Source organism: Callithrix jacchus, chromosome 8 (assembly GCF_049354715.1).
Source record: "Callithrix jacchus isolate 240 chromosome 8, calJac240_pri, whole genome shotgun sequence".
NCBI lineage: Eukaryota > Metazoa > Chordata > Mammalia > Primates > Cebidae > Callithrix > Callithrix jacchus.
The window spans coordinates 50,743,196-50,763,915 of NC_133509.1; the positions used below are offsets into that span (position 1 = coordinate 50,743,196).

Genomic DNA, 20,720 nt, shown 5'->3' on the forward strand with positions numbered 1-20,720 from the left:
GGCTTGTCAGCTGGGACAGCTTATCAGAAGGGAGTTGTTCTTCCCACTCGCTCCTTTCTATTTCTTCCTAAACCAGGGAAAATTCCCCTGGGAGCATTGAGGCCTCAGAGGGAACATTGCAGAGACTCAGGAGATGAGAAACGGTTTGTAAATGAGCATTTAAAACATGAAAACACTCTTGTTTTTAAAGCCAATGAGTATAAAGTAGCAGTAGGAGACGTGAGTTGACAGCTGGGACTCTTCATCCGTCTGGCCAAGGGATTCTGAGTCAATCGCTGACGGATGAGAAGTAAGACTGGGAGAGCTTGGGACTGACAGAATCTGCTCAAAATTCCTGGGCTTGACATTTCAAACCAAATTCAAACCTTCCAGCACTTGAGATTAAAGAGAATGTTTACAGTAAAATAAAAAAGGCTTGAAAATGCTTATTAAGAGGCATCTTAGAAATCTTTTATAAAGCATCATCTGTGATGATTTATATGCAAATGAATCTGAATGTGCTTGGCATACATCATGTGGGGTTTTCAGATTTTATCAAATTCCTGCTGATCGTGAAAAAAGAAATCCACACCCATAGAGCCACTAAAGAGTTTGAAGCAAGGGCGGATTGTCCATTCCCGGTTTGAAGCAGAACAGGGTACTGAAGGATACGTAAGTGCTTTTCATCCAGTCACTTCAGGACAGCTTTTGCTCATAGGGTTACATTCTGAACCCAGAGACAGCTCCTCAGACTCCTGGGAGCATGAGATGCACTCAGAGCTTAAGGTTTGGATTGGAGAGTCCTTGAGCAGGAAGTTACCCTTTGCCCAGAAGATTCTAGGGGCTGTAGTCTTATTCCAGAGTGTTTGAAGTAATCTGTAGTGTTTCCATCAGGAATTTCTATACTTCCCAGATAGTCTGGGAATACAAGTGGCCTCTCTCAGTGGGAAGACTGGAATCAGGATCCTGAGCCTTTGCTAATCATAGTCCGAATTGCTGAATAGTTTACCCAAGTGCAGAAAGTAGCCAGAGAGTGAGAAACAGAGGTAAGTGTTCAATAAAGACAAAAAACTGCCCCCAGGTCTTCAAAGCTACTATTACTAGGAAAGCCATGACTAGGTTATACAACCAAGCTAAAACAGGGCACTTTGGAAGACTTAGAAAACTGTTGAGTTCCTACCTAATGCTAAGTGACTAATGGTCAGTGCAAGAAAGATGGGTTCCAGAAATCACACTGGTATAAGGGAGCTGGGATGTGTGCTGCGCTATGAAATAGTCAGGATCTTCAGGTTTGTGCGTAAACAAGCAATGCAACCCCAGAGCAACAGGTGGCCATGAGCCCATCGCTCCGGCCACAGATGCCCAGGGCTGACAACTACGGGCTCATGGGTGTTTCTGCTTTTCCCTCTCACAGTCTCTTCTAAAATCAGCAGCACAAGCTCAGGGCCAAAGCTGGCACTGAAGGAAAATCTGAAATGGGGAAAAGTTTGCCTTGAATGGTGCTCCTTCTCTTCCCACCTGGCCCTCCACGCTCTTGTCCAGATCTGCTCTTGACAGCAGTCATCTTGTCCAACTCTAATTTTAGGTATAAGGTATATAACTGTCCTTCAGCTTCATGTGCAGTCCTTATATCCAAAAATGAGAATACATAAGAATGAAAAGCATCTATTTGATGATAATTTGGTTTCTTTGCTAGAACTCTTTTAGATTATCTGTCACTATTTTATTGTATAAGTCTGATTCACAAAATAAAACATAATTTTCTCCAGATCATTCAAACGGAAGAGACTTTTATGAAAGTAGATGTGGGCAGGATTTAAAGAACAATTGAAGAATGGAGAGTTTAGAAACCAGCAACAGAAAAAACCACTAACACTCCGAGGCTAAAGGAGAAAGTGAGAAAATGGGATCACTGGAGCTCAGAGAGAGAGAGAGCAGGAGGCAGGGAAGAAGGTGGCTATTTCTAGAGGAAACAAAGCAGAGAGGGAGCAGAGAACAAATACCCCAAACACATTCTCCTCCTGCCAGTGTCTCCTATGGGTTGAATCCAGACAGAAGAAGTCCAAGAGCAGTTTTAGGCATCAGCTAACTGGTCACTGAGCAAGGCAGAGGATGATACAGACTGGATTCATGAATGGGATGGGATGTAGAAGAAAAATCAGCACATGAATCTAATTCTTATCTTTTTTCTGTAGCTTGATTAGAGTGTTTCTTTCTAACACCCTACATTCTACATTGTTCTTAAGTCACTTCCAAGTTCCGGTTGTAAGAATTCCAAGAAGCTCAATTTCGAATCCCTTATCCATGGCTATTCCAATAACTACCTCTTTTTTTCTTTCCCTCCTATTTATCTTATACTCTACAATCTAATCTTAAAAATACCACATAATTCAGTTATTCTTATTCCAATACCCAGCTCAGATGCCTTCATTCCATGCTTGTCCTAAAAGTGACAGACCCAGGCAGAGATGAGGCCTCGGGTGTTTGAGTTCTTATTTTGTCTGAGCCAATTGTGCGGTAGTTATCTCATGCCTTCTAATACCCCAGAAAATTACCTGTTTGCCTCCTTTATTAGATAAAGTCTTGTTAAAAGAAAGTGGGATGGTTTCACGTACATGTTTACATTTCTCTCTAGGTTACTGAATTTATTTACTTTCTACATAACAATCACCTTAAACATTTACTAGAGGAATCTGTTTTGGATGAATATACACTCCATTTCTTCCCTTCATTGACAAATCCAATTCGATCTATTATAATCAGTTTCAATATCACAATATCCTTGATGCTGTCTCCTCTTAAGGATATGTTGGGTACTCTTCCTGGGTACCCTGTGCCTTGATTGTCACAGTATTTATTACAGTCATACAGTTTGTAAATGGTAGAGCTATGGTTCAAACTGAGTTATATATAATTCCAGAGATCATGATTTTTATGACGTATTTCTTCTCAAGAAGAATATAGAGGGGAAAAAGTACATTTAGGCAATAAGAAAAAACTTCATGAGAAAGGTGGTAATGGAGATAAGTTCTTTAAGTAGAATGGATTTCGGCAGATAGCTATAGCTAATGCAGGCACTATACACAGAGAGAATAGAGCTATAAAGGCATGGACTTGGCCTATCCTGGAGGATGTTTGGAGTTTGTGTGAAGTAAGGCTGCCTATGCTTGATGCCATATTGTGGATGATCTTCATTTTAGGAGCCTGCTGCTGCAATCTGTGAACACACTAGGAAATACAGCCGAGTGAGGAAGGGAGGGAGAGTGGATCTAGTAGTAGAAAGAATGTAACTAGCTAAGATATTTTTGGATGTGGAGAAATTAACTTGTTATTCTTGTTGCTTCATAACTCACAAGTGAGTTAGTTTGATAGTGAACATTTAAAGTACGCTGAGAGGAAAGGGAGATTTGTTGGACCTTTAAAATCACACCACTGGATACAACCTTTACACATGTGGGTCCAGAGACAGGTAGTGGTAAGCCTGGATTGCCATGGGTCACTCTAGCAGAAGTGGCCTGGTGAAAAGTTCTCACAAGAAGCAAGGGACTTCAAGAAGGAAGCTCTGGCCTAGGAAGGGATCATATCTTTTAGCAGTCCGTGGTTAGAGTTAATCTCCTGCAGCGTGCTCTATTGCTTTGTTCACACATAGATATAGACTGATGTCAATCATTAAAAAAATAATCAAAATGTAAGTTTTTTAATGACTCAGGTAAATTTCTTCAAATATTGTTCCCATCCTAGTCTCTCTTATTTTTCTGGGGCTCTAATTTGTAGTATATTATGTATTTTCCACTGTGTCCTACTTGTCTTTTGTGCTTTTATTTTTCATTGTTTCTCTTTGTCCTTCAGTTTGGATATTTCCTATTTATCCATCTACCCCAAGTCTCTAATGCTGACTCCTGCTGTGCTGAATCTGCTGTTAGATACATCTATTTAGCACTTAGTTTCTGTTGTATTTTTCAATCCTAGAATTTCCATTTAATTCTATTTCACTGTTCTAATTTTCTGGTGAAATCCTCCGTTTTCTATCTATTTCATCCATCTTTTTCTCTATTTTTAAAATATATTATTAAAAGTTTATTTTAAAGTCTTTGTTAACAATAATAACTGGATCAGCTGGTTGTTTTGCCTTCTTTTGGGTGTGGTTGTATGCCCCTCTCCTTTGGCATGACTAATTATTTTTTACTGAATGGTAGACATTATATATCTAAAAAGTCACAGGGACACCACTTGATACAGTATCTTCTTTCAGAGACAGTCCTTTCTTCTACTAGGCAAATAGAGTAGAGGCTTTTTGCTATAATCCAATCAAATATAGAACTAAGCCAACATAAAATTGCAGGTTTAGTAAAGCTCAGGCCAACTTTAGTTTCACTGTTGTTTTTATGGTATAGATCTACGTGTTTTTCATTTTAAGATGTGGTATGTTCACCAGAACCCCCTTTGAGGGGCTCCTATACTTAACCCTGTCTCTTCAGGAAGGTGAGACTAGGAAAAAACAAAACAAAACCCTAAATCCCTGTCTGAATTTTAAAAGTGTTCTGCTTAGTTTCATATGCTCCTCTTACCTGTACCTTCAGAATTTAGCAAATATCTTGAGCAGGGAAACCAGTTGTGTATCAGGCCCATTTCTTATCTTTTTCCTCCCACTGTAATCTTAAAGTCTCCAGTTTCCAATTTTGTCTCTGTAGTCTTACAACTGCTTACTTCTCTGTGCCCCATCAATGGCTCTCGATCCACACAAAATCTAGATTTCTCATCTTTTACCTTGTGTCCTAGAATAAACAAACATATTTTTACCCTGTGCCCCCAAAGGAAAACAGCTACCAAAGGTAAGCTCATTTTTTCAGTTTCTCTTTGTAAACTTTTCTCCTTATTGTCCTTATTGCTTCAGAAGCACTCTGATGCTTTTAAAAGGTTTTTCTTTTTAATGTATGACTTTTCTAGTGGTTCTCAATGAGAAGGTTGGTGTGCTACAAGCTATTCTACTCTACTTCTAAGCAGTTGTCTTAAATATCATATTAAAAGGAAAGAAGCAGATATTAAACAATTGAAGTACTATGTTCAATTTGATAGGTGTTAACTGGGAACACCTATCTCTGGCTCTGCAATTAACTGACTGTATAGCACTGGTCAAGTTACTTTGCCTTCCTGGATACTCGTTTTCTTACCTGTAAAATAAAAAGACTTGACTAGATGAGTGCTAAGATATTTTATTTGATTCTATGACATTGTATTCTCATTATTTGAACAAGTTGATGAGCTTATAAGTGTACTTTGGGACTGTCATAGAGTATTTTATGTAATCATAATAGTAACCTCAACAAATAATAATAGGCAATGAGATCACAGAGATGCTTAGAAAATGATCGCACTTTAAAGTTCCATTTTCATTGCAGCTTAATCACCACAACAAAAAAAGTTTTTAAATAACCAAGCTAACAAGTTTCTACAAAGATATTTTTATTGATCATTATAATTCAGATGACCATATGTCCTTGTTTGTCTGGGACATTCCCATTTTATGTTTGTTATCCCCAAATAACTATTAGGAGTTTCTCTGTTCACTCAAAAATATTCTAGTTTGGTTGACAAATAATATGGTCACTCTAATTATAATTCAAAAAATAGGAGCTCTAGGTTATTCATATGCATAATCATTTCTTGAGGCCACTCTGAGAGTAGAATATTGACATGCCAATAAGAAAAATGACTAGTGGTAGAAACTGCATCACTTCAGTTTCCATTCAGACATAATATTGATATGATCTAGAATATTCAGGCATTGTTTGATTCCCTGGACTACTTGACAGTTTTCCAAATGTGTTCTTGTTTCTCACAGAAGAGTGAGAATCAGTTGGACAAGGTGTTATTCACAACAGGCCAATACAAGCATCATCCAGCAAGTTGCAGGGCTTTAAACAGGCATAGATAACTGGAGAAATAATACCAAGAGCATAAAACTCATTGATGGAGAATGTTTGTAAGGGAACATCATATTTCTATGCCTATGATCTCTACAGTCCCTCTAACCTAGTGTTTACAGAACTAATCGTTCAATTGCTAGGCTGAAATGACTTCAACTGAAATATTATCTCAGTTGGTCACTAGGTGATATATACATATACTTATTTTACTACTTACAGGCAAAAATGTGTTAATAATGTATTTTGAAAATATCCTGAAAAAATTTTTTAAACGTGTCCTTATTAATAATTCATCATTGTATTATTACTGCTATTAATTGCCTTTTTGATTATTAAAGCTTCATAATGTTTTTAAAATTCTACATAGCAGTGAGAATCAGTTCCAAAATTGTATTACAGGCTGAAGAAATGTGATGTATTTGACTATCCTTCTCTGTTTTTGTGCAAATTTAATTTTGGTAGTTGTCCCCAACTGTCATGCAGCAAATTAGTGCTTATTCTAATTCTACAGACACAAGAAGGGCCTAGAAAAAATAGTGTACCAGATATGACCACAATCCATTTATCCACTAATTCATTCATTGACTCAAGCAATATCTATAAAGACACTAGTTTTGGTGCTGGTTTATATTTTTATAAATTTTTAAATAATTTTTTTTATTATTAACATTATAAAATAATAGGGCCAGGCACGGTGGCTCAAGCCTGTAATCTGGGAGGCCGAGGCGGGTGGATCACGAGGTCAAGAGATCGAGACCATCCTGGTCAACATGGTGAAACCCCGTCTCTACTAAAAATGCAAAAAATTAGCTGGGCATGGTGGCACATGCCTGTAATCCCAGCTACTCGGGAGGCTGAAGCAGAATTGCCTGAACCCAGGAGGCGGAGGTTGTGGTGAGCCGAGATCGCGCCATTGCACTCCAGCCAGGGTAACAAGAGCGAAACTCAGTCTCAAAAAAATAATAATAAAATAAAATAATAGCATTTCCAATCTATTACCTAGTCTTCAAACTCACAGTAATTAATGACTAATACAAATCCATCGAGTCCATACATATGAGCTTTTCAAATCATTCTCCTATTGTTGGCAATTGATGCTATTTCTAGAAATTTTCACAACTGTATATCTGTAATAAACATCTGCATATAAAGAATTTTGCATACTGAAATTATTTTCTTAGAATCCTCAAGAATTAGTTCCTTCTATTAAAATTCTAGAGTCAAGAGAATCAACATTGTTAAGGGCCTTGACATATTGCCAAATTGCTTTACCAGCTAGCCATAACAAAATACATAATTAACAGAAAGATAGCTTTATAAATAAAAATTGCTCCTTTCATTACGGAGAGGACAAATAAAAATAGAAAACAGCAATAAAATCTGAGTACAGGGCATTATAAGAACTTTTATTCTAGAAAATTTTAAATATGCATTTTCAAGATGAAAAAAATTCCTTTTAGTCTTCCAGATGACAAATTAATTTTTTGTGTTTTATGTTGGATTTACAAAATAAAACAATTAAGCTAAAAAGTGAATAACAACTGAAATATCTGTCAAACAGAATACATGACTTTAGGTAAAGAATTGTAGCTATACATTAAACTGTAGAAATATAGGGAAAATAATATTGCATGTGATGCTCTCCTTCCTTAATAGCTTGTGCTCTAGCTTTTCCAAATCTATTTTTGAGAATATAAGATTGACATTTACCAGCTAATAAATTCAGAAGCATGTAACTGGGCTTGCCCTCATAATTGTATAACTTACATTTAGGTACACGTGTCTAACCTTAATTCAACCTGACTAGAAAGAAGTTTTATTCCAGCCTATGTTTAGACCATTTTCAATACTGAAGACAGTGATACTCATTAATTTTCCCATACTTGCTTTCATTGAAGGAGCAATTCCAGTTAATGTACTGTATTTTACAATGGGTGTTTATTTAGTAAGCTGAATAATAATCTGACATTTCTTGGCTTCCTGATATGGTCTTTGATGTTCTCAAATGAAGTTTGAACCCATTTACATCTGTATTACTATTTATGGAATATACACTTCAAAACCTTTAATACAAAACAAACATTCTTTGAAAAGTGACTGGGAAAAGAATCTCAAATGTTTATTTTCAAGACCTTTTTACCAATAAAAGAAATCCTAACATATTCCATTTTATGATCTAGCATACACATACATACACACAGAGAAACTCACATCTCACCTTCATACATACATAAATTGTAGTCAAAATGGCTTTAGCAAAAGCTGAAACATGAGGTATTTCAAATTACCACAGCACAAATTATTCGAGTTATATATCTCATAAAATAATTACATTGATAGTCCTCAGATTGTAACATATCAAAATTTTTAATTTATTTAGAAAAAGCAAATGTATTAACTTAGCAGAATCCAAGGTAATCTGATTACTGCTATAGACTTTGAAATGTAAAATCCATGTTGAATATTCAGATAACAGATTTATCAGCTAAGTAATTATTGGGTGGACTTAATTCTTTTAAGTCATATTATGTGTATGCAACACACTTAGTAAATCTTATTGTTGTGTTTAGTTTAGGAAACAGAACAGAGTCTTCAAAAACGGAATTTACATTACATTTACAGTCTGTTGTTTGGAAACCAATGATTTTTTCTTCTGGGCATTTGACACTGTATTCGACTCCTGACTTCCTTGATATATTATGCTCCTGACCTTAATTCTCTACTGCTATTCTCTGATTACTCTTTGCCATAAGAGTGGGTAACTCCTAACATATTTATGGAATTCCTTCTCTTTTTTGCTTTAGGGAATCCATCTACTCAAAAGAAATATTTTACCAGTTTTATTTTGTCTTCTCTCAGCCTGAGTATCCTCTTATGATTACAAAGCTTTAGTTGTCTACTGAAAAGTTCACTTAGATTACCTACAAAAACCGAAAGGTAGACAGACAGGTCAGAAACTGTTTGTTAGCAATTTTTCTACTTTACAACTTGATGTTTTTTTTTTTTAATTTCCCATTATTTTTCAAGTCATTAGCAACTTTGCTTCCACGTGAAACCATGCAGTCATTTTCTGTTATCTCACCCTTAACATCATCTGTGCACTAGACATAACAGAGAGACCCACACCTTCTTTCTATCTCCAGACTGGCCACCATAAGCTAGGCCCCAACCATTATACTTCTAAACATAATCATACAGCTTTTAACTTCAGAAAAACTTCCTTGGACTTCTTTGTGCTTGTACTATCAAATGTAAATTACTTAGTTTGGCCTTGCCAAATTGTTGCTTCACTCTCTTTCAGGTTAAGTTTTGTTGCCCAGTTCAATTTGTGTGCTTCTTTTGCAGATGTAATTCTCTTTTTTTCCAAATATGTGCCTTCTATTCTCAATTCCAAATCTAATTAACCCCATTTCACTCTTGCTTTGGACTCCTTCAACTGACATTCAGCTTTATGTGACTTTGCAAACAGAAATTTCCTAACAGACTGTTAACTCCTATAGTTCTCTCTCACAAAACGGAATAAAGCTTTATGAACAAAGTTCACCTCTTCTTTATTCAATCAATACTATTGTTGACTAAATCATGCCATGTCCTGTTATTTTAAAGGGAGAAAGGGAGGTTTTGGAAAATGCCACATATAAAAACAAAAAAGTATTAAAAGCTATAGTGGGTTCTCCTTACCCCACAAGAACAGGGAGACCTGAGAGTGACATGAGAAAAAATTCAAAAGCTTATGACAGCTACCTGCAGACAGTCACCTCAGAAGTGTGATATGTTATTGAGAAACCTTAAGAATGCCCAAGTCTGATCTAGGTAATGAGAGTCCATTCTCAACTTTAGCTCAGAAACGGATGGACTTTGGAAACGAGTAAGGAGTCACTTAGGTTAAAATGTGTCTAAAAAGAGGTGTTAGCAGAAATGAGTTGGCCTGTAAAAAGTCATAAAGGTGAGATGGGCTAGGCATAGTGTCTCATCCCTGAAATTTCAGCACTTTGGGAGGCCAAGGTGGAAGAATTGTTTGAGGCCAGGAGTTCAAGACCTGGCCTCAAGCTAGGACAATACACCGAGACCCCATCTCTACAAAAGAACATAATAACAGTTGGGCACAGTAGCAGCATGTGCCTGCAGTCCTAGTGTACACAGGAGGTGGAGATAGAGGATCCCTTGAGCCCAGGAGTTTGAGGCTGCAGCATGCTATAATTACGCCACTGCAGTCTAGTCTGGGTGACAGAGTGAGCTCCTGTCTCAAATAATAACAATAAATAAAAAGATGAGTTGGAGAATATGAACTTTTGTCAGCACTGTCAAAGGGAGAAGGATTCTGAATTTAGGAGGATAGGAGCCTTCTGAGGAAGGACTCATCCTCTTCATTCTTCCATGGTACTGATAAAGTATTACTTAGGATTTCCTCGGGCTCTGACTCTATTGGCTAAATAGTTTCCATTTGCCTTTCCAGATCTAGTCTCCACCCTTCTCTGCCTTGCTCTGTGCCCTAGGAGGCTGCCCTCCTCAGACTATATGTTAGCACTCCCTTAACTAAAGCTTTTACTTGGTCTTGGCCAATGTGTTAGAGGTCGGCATGCCCCAACAGAAGGTTGGAGGGCAGGAGGAGAGGTCAGGCTGCTTTCTTCTTCCTACAAATGCAGACTCTGTCAGGTGGCCTCATCAGGTTCCCATCACAGTTCTCTCCCCATGATCTTTCAGGCTGAGTTTTGGGAATACTTGCCATTGTGCTATTGCGTTGAAATTTCTTGGTGCTTCTTTATTCCATCATCATCCTTAAAGCCTGATCCTAACAAAGTCATAAGTCTGTTTAGATTTCTATTTTGTATGTGCCATCGGCCTCTTCCTGGGACCCTGACTGATACACACCGTAATCACTTACTGTTTTTAGCTTTCTTTGATATATGATCCTGAAATGGGATAAAAAGGACATTCTCGTTAATAGTTGTGTGTGTGTGTGTGTGTGTATGTGTTCATCTTCCTTGTTGTTAAAGAAATGGCTTTAATTCTAACTTAAAAATCACTATCTAAAAGGTTTGGCTTATGCAAATCAATCTTTGATTGTATCTTACTTTGGGTGCGTTGACTAACCGGAACGTGAGTACAGTGAGCCTCATGGAGGTTCAGGCTAAGTGAGAAATAGTCATAGGTGTAGGGATCTTATGTAATTTAAGAATTTTCTAAGGAAATGTCTAAGTCTAAGCGTTAGAAGCCTTGGAAGCCAGAAGCCAGTTTAGGTTTTAATGTAATAGCGGGAGTTTTATGATGGATTGGATGAAATCTGGTCTCTACTCTGGAAAATAATTACTAGAGTATTATATTGGAATATAATTTTTATTTCAGATTATCTTGGTATACTGTTAACACTATTGAATCATTTTTAGGTCTCTTATGGGAATATTGTCCTTAAGATTATGGCCAAAAATTTCCAGTCTGATTGCCAGTCTAGACCTGATAAAAACAATTCTCTAATCTGATAATTCAGAAGATCCAATAACAGCATATCCACAATACAGAAAGTAATAATTATCCTGAGCTGGAGAACAGTTGTTTCCTCAAGATGATATATGCTCCCTCCAATTCACTACAGAACCCACTAGGTCTCCTTGTGAATGTTACTATAGATCTCTAGGTTTTCTCAACCCGCCTTTTAAGAGAGATTGTTTGTCCAGGCCTGATGGCTGGACAAACAGGTCTAGTGTGCTCTCACCAGACAGTGAATTATTCATTCATATATTCATTTAATCAGTCAGAAAACAATTTATATATGTTTCCTCCATGTCAAACACTGCTCCATGTACTGAGGCTATAGCACTAAACAAAACAGATGCTACGCTCATGAAGATTATGTACAGTGCAATGGAAAAGTTATCCTTAATTCTTACTCTTTGACTTTCATTTCTTTTGCTTCTTACAGATGGACCATCACATTTTCAAAGTTATAAATTGTTTTGTATCAATTACATATAGAATAGTGCCACCTATATTTTCTCATTTGGGTGTCTGTCCATATATTTACAAATGAATAATATTACATATTTATATTGTTCAATTATTTATATTGTACTGTGTGGCATTTGCTGACTCTAAACTCAAGTTACCTGGGAAAATGGGGTACCCCCTCAACACAGATTACTAAAGATAAGTGATAAAATAAGTGATATAACGCTTGGAACTTTGAGATTGCCAGTAGCTTCTAGGGGAAAAGCTGTGCTCAGTTTAAGATAAGATGATTTTGAGATAATGAGATAATGTTCATGTCAAAGAGCCTGTCGAACAGCTGGGAAGAGGCATGTGGATGCATCTTTCTCAGTCCTGACCTATGTGTGATGGTTCAGAACTAGGAGTCTATTGTTTTCTTCTTAAAGAGGGGAAAGCCTAAGGAATTTTAACAACTTGGTTTGAAAAATAAAAAACAATCCTTCAAATGAATTCATATTAGCATGTTTTCCTTGTATTCAATTTTTCAATCTGCCTTTAAAAATCTGCTTATCTACTTAGTGGCTTATTTATAGCTCAGTCCATCTTGCCTCACAGCAGACTACACGATTTACTTGTTCTACCATCCCACTGTCCAGGCAGTGTTTTTCAGGCAATGCTAAATAATGTTGATATGCTATTAAACAAATAAAATTAAGTGGTGAGCCTCCTTTTAACAAAAGGTGGCATTCCAAAATTGAAAGCAAATGGCCTTTGGATTATTTGTACTCCTGCTTTTTCCCCATAGGCATGGAAACAGGAGAGTTGATTTATGAACTGTGTCTATGGGAGAGAACCTGTGGAAGGATTACAGAAGCTGGATTAGTAATGATGAGGACAGCCAGAACAAGTGAAGAAGAATGCATGGGCAGGAAATCAACAGAGAAGAGAACCAAGGAGGAGGAATTGAGTTTTTGTTTTTGTTTTTTTTTTTAAAATATGGTCAGGTATTTTCATTCAGCCCCTGGGAGCAACGCTTTCCCACCCTGGACGCACTTTATGGAAGCAGAGCAGTAAGGAAAGGCTCATACAGATTTTTACAAAGTCAGTGTTTCACTTTGGCTATATCAGAAAGAGTGACAGGGACACAGCAAGAGTTTCAGATGGATGCCAAGTGTGACTCATGAATAAAAATAAGGAGCAATCAATTATGAATATTTGCTTGATAGAAAAAACAATCTCAGAAAGGGAAGAGAGTATGTCTATGTCCAGAAAGGGTGATGAGCTGTCTAACTCATCACCCCATTTATGTTTTGAATTCTAATCTGAGTATGTGTTTAGTCAGGAATTGCAGAATTGAAAAAAAATTCTTGTGACCTGCAGAAATTTGATTCATGATGGAGAAGGGCCAGATGTATGGAACCCTGGGTTTATGAAAGGATATTCTGTGTGCACTGGCCTTGGTCCATTTCACTACCATTTCAATAAACTTCCCACTACAGAGGCTCAACTTCTCAATGCTGTTTTTTGGATAAAGCTTGAACACTTAAGTATGTAGCAGGCAAATCTTTCCAGAGCTTTTTACTGAAATGCATTTCCTCTTTGCTTCTTTATCTTCCAAGTATGAACTTCAGCTCTAACTCAACTCACCTGCTCAGGCCTCTCACTTTTCAACCTCTTATTATTTGTTCAAATTGCTGCCCAGCTACAACACTCACTACCTGGGGCCCATCTAAGTTTTCTTCCAGAAGGCCTTCCCTGATTCTTCAGCTAGAAGTAATATCTTTCTCTGAACATATCTTTTGGGTAAGTTATGTGGTATATGTTTTACATTTCTCTTAATACCGGTAACTTTTGCAAATGTTTATAAGGTGTCTCTCAAGCTCTATTATTTTCTGTCCAATGGCAACAAGCATTCATAACAGGGTATCCTACTTAACTCCTCAAGTTCTAAGAAAGACTAACATGGAGATGGGTTAATGATGGCTCCTACTTTTAAATATGATTTATGTAATGTACAGTCCTAAGGACAGTATTTTCTTTGCATGGCATTGTGTTTAGATATGTATGTCGGTTATTTCTAATCTTCACATCCCTAAGAAGCTGGTGGTCGTTCATGTTTACAAATAAGGAATCGTAGAAATTAATCAGTTACTCAAGATCATGTAGCTCATAAGTGGCTAAGCCTGGTCTCTATCCCAGCCTCACCAGCCTGTATATCCTATTTGCTTTCCACTGTGCCCTGGTATTTTACTGATTTGACCATTTATATTTAAAAAACAGAATAATTTCTTTGTAAAGAATGTGTGTTGCAGTTTATTTTTTCTTTTTAAATACAAAGGCCCAACTTTTCTCTCTGCTTTCCTATTTCTCTAACCCAACACTTTTTTCTCTGATATTCATGTCTGTTTTACATGTGGTAGAAGTTTCTGTGTACTTAATACAAATTTTGGAAATCCTACCTGGTAACTCCAGGAACCTCATAGAAAAAACAGTAAGATTCCTAATAGAAGACAACTTTAATCCTTCCCATCATAGTCCCTTGGACTAAGACCACTGAGGTCCTAATGCCAGTGGGACAAAGGCTACCTACCCCACCCTCAAGGGAGTATACGTAAGGAAGGAGCTCACTTTAAGAAATGACAGACTTTTTGGACACACACTTGCTCTAAAGATGGTTTGGTGTCAGAAGAGAGTGAAAACTTAACAAATCCCTCCTTCTACCCCTTAAATTATTAACTAATCCAAACATTAGAAATGTATAGCCTGACATTGTGAAAAATATTAAGATATACACATTCAGTTTTACCACTATTCCCTTACCCAGTGAGAGAGTATTACAGACAATAGTTTAGAATGCAATTTTGCCTTAGTTTGTATTCCATTTCTGCTGCTTACTATCTGACCTTGCCCCAAAGCCACCATCTATTTACAAAATGGGGATGACATTATTAATTATTCCTTAGAGCTGGTGGCTCCCATTGGATTAAAATAAAAGAGTGCATGGCACAGAAGAAGTACCCAAAATGTTAGCTATTTTTATTATTGCTTTCCAGAACTTTATGGTGATGATTGAAGTAATGGATTAGAAGAAGAGCATAACTGAAAGGAAGAATGACTATGTTGGTTTATAATTATTTGGATTGGGGTAAAATTCATATACATAAAATCTACCATTCTAACCATTTTAAATGTATAATTAAATGGCTTTTAGTATATCTACAATGTTGTTTAATCATTACAATTGTCAAGTTACAAAACTCTCTCTACACTCCAAAATGAAACCCCATGTCTTTTAAGCAGTCAGTCCTCAGCCCCTGGCAACCACTAATCCGCTTTCTATCTTTATGAATGTGTCTAATTATGTGTACTCTTTTAAATGGAGTTACACAATATGTGGTCTTTTTGTCTACCTTCTTTCACTTATTTTCAAGGTTTACTCACATTATAGTATACGTCAGTACTTCATTCTTAAGTTATGGCTGAATAATATTTTGTGGTACGGAAACACAATATTTTGTTTATCCATTAACCTATCGAAGAATATTTGAGTTTTTTCTACCTAAATGTCAGCATTGTCTGAAAAACAACAAATTAAATGTGGTGAAGAAGCAGAATAAGTAATTATATTTTGGCCATTGTGATTTTTCCATTCTTTTACTTTCAATTCATTTGCATCTTTGGATTTAATATGAATCTCTTATGTAGACCATACACAGTTAAGATCATATTTTTTATCCATTCTGCCAATCTTTGCCTTTTAATTGGAGAGATTCATTTATGTCAAGTATAATTACTGATAAGAAAAAACTTACTGCTGCCATTTTGATATTTACTTTCTATATGTCTTGTATGTTTTTCACTCTGCAGTTCCTCCATTAGTGCCTCCTTTTGTGTTTAATTAATTATCATTTGAATTCTCACTTTTATTTACTGCATATTTGTAGCCATTTTCTTAGTGGTTACTCTGGTGAATACAATTATATTAACCTATAATAATGTAGTTTAAATTAATAGCAACTCAATAGTACAGGCATACCTTGTTACATTGCCCTTTGCTTTACTGTGCTTTGCAGATATTACAGTTTTTACAAATAGAAGTTTTGTAGCAACCCTGCATCAAGCAACATATTGGTGCCATTTTCCAACAGCATGTGCTCACTTCATGTTTCTGAGTCACATTTTGGTAACTCTCATATTATTTTAAACTTTTTGATTATTACCCTATCTGTTATGGTGGTCTATGATCACTGATCTTTGATGTTACTATTGTAATTGCTTTGGGGTCCTACAAAACATGCTCATAAAAAAACAGCAAACTTAATAAATGTTGTGTATGTTCTGACTGCTCCACTGACTAGCCATTTCCCCATCTCTCTCCCTCTTCTTAGGCATCCCTGTTTGCTGAGACAGAACAATATTAAAATTAGGCAAATAAGCCTACAATAGCCTCTCTGTGTTCAAGTGAAAAGAAGAATCATATGTCTCTCACTTTAAATCAAAAACCTAGAAATGATTAGGCCTAGTGAGGACAGTATATTGAAGGCTGAAGATAGGTGTCTTGTGACAAACAGCCAGGTTGTGAAGGCAAAGAAAAAGTTCTTGAAGGAAGTTAAAAGTGTTAGTCTAGTAAATACACAAATAAGAGAGATTAGCCTTATTGCTTGTGTTGGAGAAAATTTTGGTATTGTGGATAGAAGATCAAACTAGCCACAATATTCCATTCAGTCAAAGCCTAATCCATAGCAAAGCCTAAATATTTTCAAATCTATGGAGGCCGAGAGAGTGAAGTTTCAGAAGAAAAGTTTGAAGCTAGGAAAGATTGGTTTATAAGGTTTAGGGGGAAAAGCTAACTCTGTAACATAAAAGTGCAAGAAGATACAGCTAGTGCTGATGTAGAAGCTAGAGCAAATGACCTGGAAGATCCAGCTAAGATAATTAATGAAAGTGGCTACACTAAACAACATATTTTCAATGCAGGTGAAACAGCCTTCTATTGGAAGAAGATGTCATCTCAAGCTTTCATAGCTAGCAAGGGGAAATCAATGCCTGGCTTCAAAGATTCAAAGGACAGGCTAACTTTCTTATTAGAGATGAATGCAGCTGGTGACTTTAAGTTAAAGTCAATGTTATTTACCATTCTGAAAATCCTAGCACCCTTAAGAATTATGCAAAATCTATGTTGCTTGTGCTCTCTAAATGAAAGAGCAAAGCCTGGATGACAGTACCTCTGATTACAGCATGGTTTACTGAATATTTTAAGCCCACTATTGAGACCTACTGTTTAGAAAACAAGATTCCTTTCAATATATTATTGCTTATTGACAATGAACCTAGTCACCCAAGAGCTCTGTTGAAGATTTACAAGATCAATGTTGTTTTCATGCTGGTGAACACAATGTTCAGTCTGCGGTCCAAGGATAAAGGAGTAATTTCTACTTTCAAGTCTTATTGTTTAAGAAATACATTTAATAAGCCTGTAGTTGCCATTCATAGTGATTTCTCTGATGGAAATGGGCAAAGTAAACTTAAAACCTTCTGGAAAGGATTCACCATTCTAGATGCCATTAAGAAAGTTACCATTGGCTGGGTGCAGTGGCTTATGCCTATAATCCCAGCACTTTGGGCGGCCAAGGCAGGTAGATCACCTGAGGCTAGGAGTTCCAGACCAGCCTAGCCACCATGGTGAAACCCTGTCTTTACTAAAAATACAAAAATTAGCCAGGTGTGGTGGCAGGCACCTGTAATCCCAGCTACTCGGGAGGCTGAGGTAGAAGAATTACTTGAACCCGGAGGTAGAGGTTTCAGTGAGCCAAGATCACACCACTGCACTCCAGCCTGGGTGACAAGAGCAAAACTCCATCTCAAAAAAGAGAAAGAAAGAAAGAGAGAGAAGGAAGGAAGGAAGAAAGGAAGGAGGGAAGGAAGGAAAAGAAAGAAAGGTAGGTTAGTCATGGGGGGAGATCAAAATATCAACATTGACAGGAGTTTAGGAGAAGTCTATTACAACCTTCATGGATGACTTTGAGGAGTTTAAGACTTCAGTAGAGGAAGTAACTGAAGATGAAGAAATAGCAGAATAACTAGAATTAAAATAGAACCTGAGGATTTAACAGAACTGCCACAATCATATAATAAAAATTGAATGGATCAGGAATTGGTTCTTATGAATGAACAATGAAAGTAATGTCTTCAATGGAATCTATTTCTGGTGAAGATGCTGTGAATTCTTTGTCATTATTGAAATGACAATGAAGTACTTAGGACATTACATAAATTTAGTTGATAAAGCAGTGGCAGGGTTTGAGAAGATTGGCTCTGATTCTGAAAATGGTTCTACTGTGGGTAAAATGCTATCAAACAGCATCTCATGAAATATTCCATGAAAGAAAGAGTCAATTGATGGAGCAACATCATTGTCTTATTTTAAGAAATTGCCACAGCCACCCCAACCTTCAGCAACCACCATCCTGGTTAGTGATTAGTCAGCAGCCACCAACATCGAGGCAAGACGCTCAACCAGCAAACAATTATAACTAGCTGAAGTCTCAGATGATTACTAGCATTTTTAAATAACAAAGTATTTTAAAATTAAGTATATATATTGTTTTTTAGATATAATGCTATTTTTCACTTGATTGACTACATTAGAGTATAAGCATAACTTTCATATGCATCAGAAAACTAAAACGATTGTACCAGAAAACGAAAAACATTGCACAACTCACTTGATTATATTTGCTTCATTACAGTGGTCTGAACCCAACCTGCAATATATATGAGGTATGCCTATATAGAAAAACTTTACTCTAATATATCTGTACTCCTGCCTCGTGCTGTTACCATAACAGATTATATACCTTTACACACTATAAACCTATTAATGTAGCTTCATAATTATTGTTTTATTAATTTATCTTTTAAATCACATAGATTTAGTGTGTTCTGATAGCCATTGTCACTATGCTCTTCTTCAAGTCTTTACATCTCCTCCTGCTGGATTTTAAAGCATTTTCATAGTAAGTAGTCTGGCCTAATAAAGCACTTTCATAGCAAAAAAAAAAAAAAAAAAAAAAAAGGATCCAAGATGGCTGATCGCTAACAGCTCAGTATTGTAGCTCCCAGTGAAAGTGCAGAGAATGAGAGGATGCCACACTTTCAGACGAGTTTTTGTCGCTCAAGGACCAGAAGATTCCCAGTGGAGGAGCCCCACGTATTGCCAGCGCGACTCTTGTGGCCGGCGCAATGGTTTTGCTGGTGCCTCGGCGTGGCGGCAGCTCTTCATGCAGAGTAAACGGGACTGGTTCCCCTTCTTTTTTTTTTTGAGACGGAGTTTCGCTCTTGTTACCCAGGCTGGAGTGCAATGGCACGATCTCGGCTCACTGCAACCTCCACCTCCTGGGTTCAGGCAATTCTCCTGCCTCAGCCTCCTGAGTAGCTGGGATTACAGGCATGCGCCACCACTCCCAGCTAAGTTTTTGTATTTTTAGTAGAGATGGGGTTTCACCATGTTGACCAGGATGGTCTCAATCTCTTGACCTCATGATCCACCCGCCTCAGCCTCCCGAAGTGCTGGGATTACAGGCTTGAGCCACCGCGCCTGGCCTGGTTCCCCTTCTGACCAATGTTTGGAGCTCCGGGAAGGCAGAGCCGCTTACGGACTCAAGAAGAAAGCCAGACTGGAGATTCCCAGGCAGAAGAGCACCATCAGTCTTATCTCTGCTGTTTTGGCCGGCACAGTGGGTTGCTCGGATTCCAGCGCTGGGAATCAATAAACTGGAAATCCACTCAGAAACCTAATTAGAAAGGCAGTAATTGTAAAGACAACAGAGGGATAAATTTATAACAAAGGGAAGAAACCAGCCTAAAAAAGCTGAGAATACCCAAAATCAGAACCCCTCTTACTCTACAGGGGATTACAGTTCCTCATCAGCAACTGAACAAGCCCTGATAGAGAAGTACTGTGTTCCATTAACAGAAGTAGGCTTCAGAAGATGGATAAGAAACTTCTGAGAGTTAAAAGAACTTGTTCTAACCAAATGTAAAGAAACTAAGAACTTTGAAGGAAGGTTTGACGAAATACTAACAAGAATAGATAATATAGAGAGGAATATAAATGAACTAATGGAGTTGAAAAACACAACATGAGAACTTAGCGAAATATGCACAAGTTTGCATAGCTGAATTGATCAAGCAGAAGAAAGGATATCAGAGGTCGAAGACCAACTTAATGAAATAAAATGAGAAGACAAGAATAGAGAAAAAAAAGGATAAAAAGAAATGAGCAAAGTCTCCAAGAAATATGGGACTATGTGAAAAGACCTAATCTATGTTTGATAGGTATACCTGAATGTGACGGAGAGAATGAATCCAAGCTGGAAAATACTCTTCAGGTTATTATTCAGGAAAACTTTCCCAATCTAGCAAAGCAGGACAATATTTAACCCCTGGGTAATACAGAGAACACCACAAAGATATTCCTCAAGAAGAGCAACCCCAAGGCACATAATCATTAGATTCACCAGGGTTGAAACGAAGGAGAAAATACTAAGGGCAGCCAGAGAGAAAGGTCAGGTTACCCACAAAGGGAAGCCTATTAGACTTACAGCAGATCTCTCAGCAGAAACCCTACAAGCCAGAAGAGAGTGAGGGCCAATATTCAACATCCTTAAAGAACAGAACTTTCAGCCCAGAATTTCATATCCTGCCAAACTAAGCTTCGTAATTGAAGGAAAACTAAAATCTTTTATGAACAAGCAAGTACTCAGAGATTTTATTACCACCAGGCCTGCTTTGCAAGAGCTTCTGAAAGAAGCATTATACATAGAAAGGAACAATCAGTATTAGCCTTTCTAAAAATATACCAAAAAGTAAAGAGCATCAACATAAATA

General features: G+C 37.2%; 1 long non-coding RNA gene across 4 annotated transcripts in view; it reads right to left on the reverse strand.

Moving 5' to 3' along the window:
• The window catches only part of LOC103795651 (uncharacterized), a 656,956-nt gene that overhangs the window by 158,745 nt on the left and 477,491 nt on the right, over positions 1-20,720 (reverse strand). The window contains exon 6 of one of the 4 annotated variants that reach the window (XR_013521687.1): positions 7,409-19,624. The exons of the other annotated variants lie outside the window; for them this stretch is intronic. This is a non-coding gene — a long non-coding RNA (uncharacterized LOC103795651). Of the gene's footprint in view, positions 1-7,408; positions 19,625-20,720 lie in introns of those variants that run through there. 4 annotated transcript variants of the gene reach the window in all.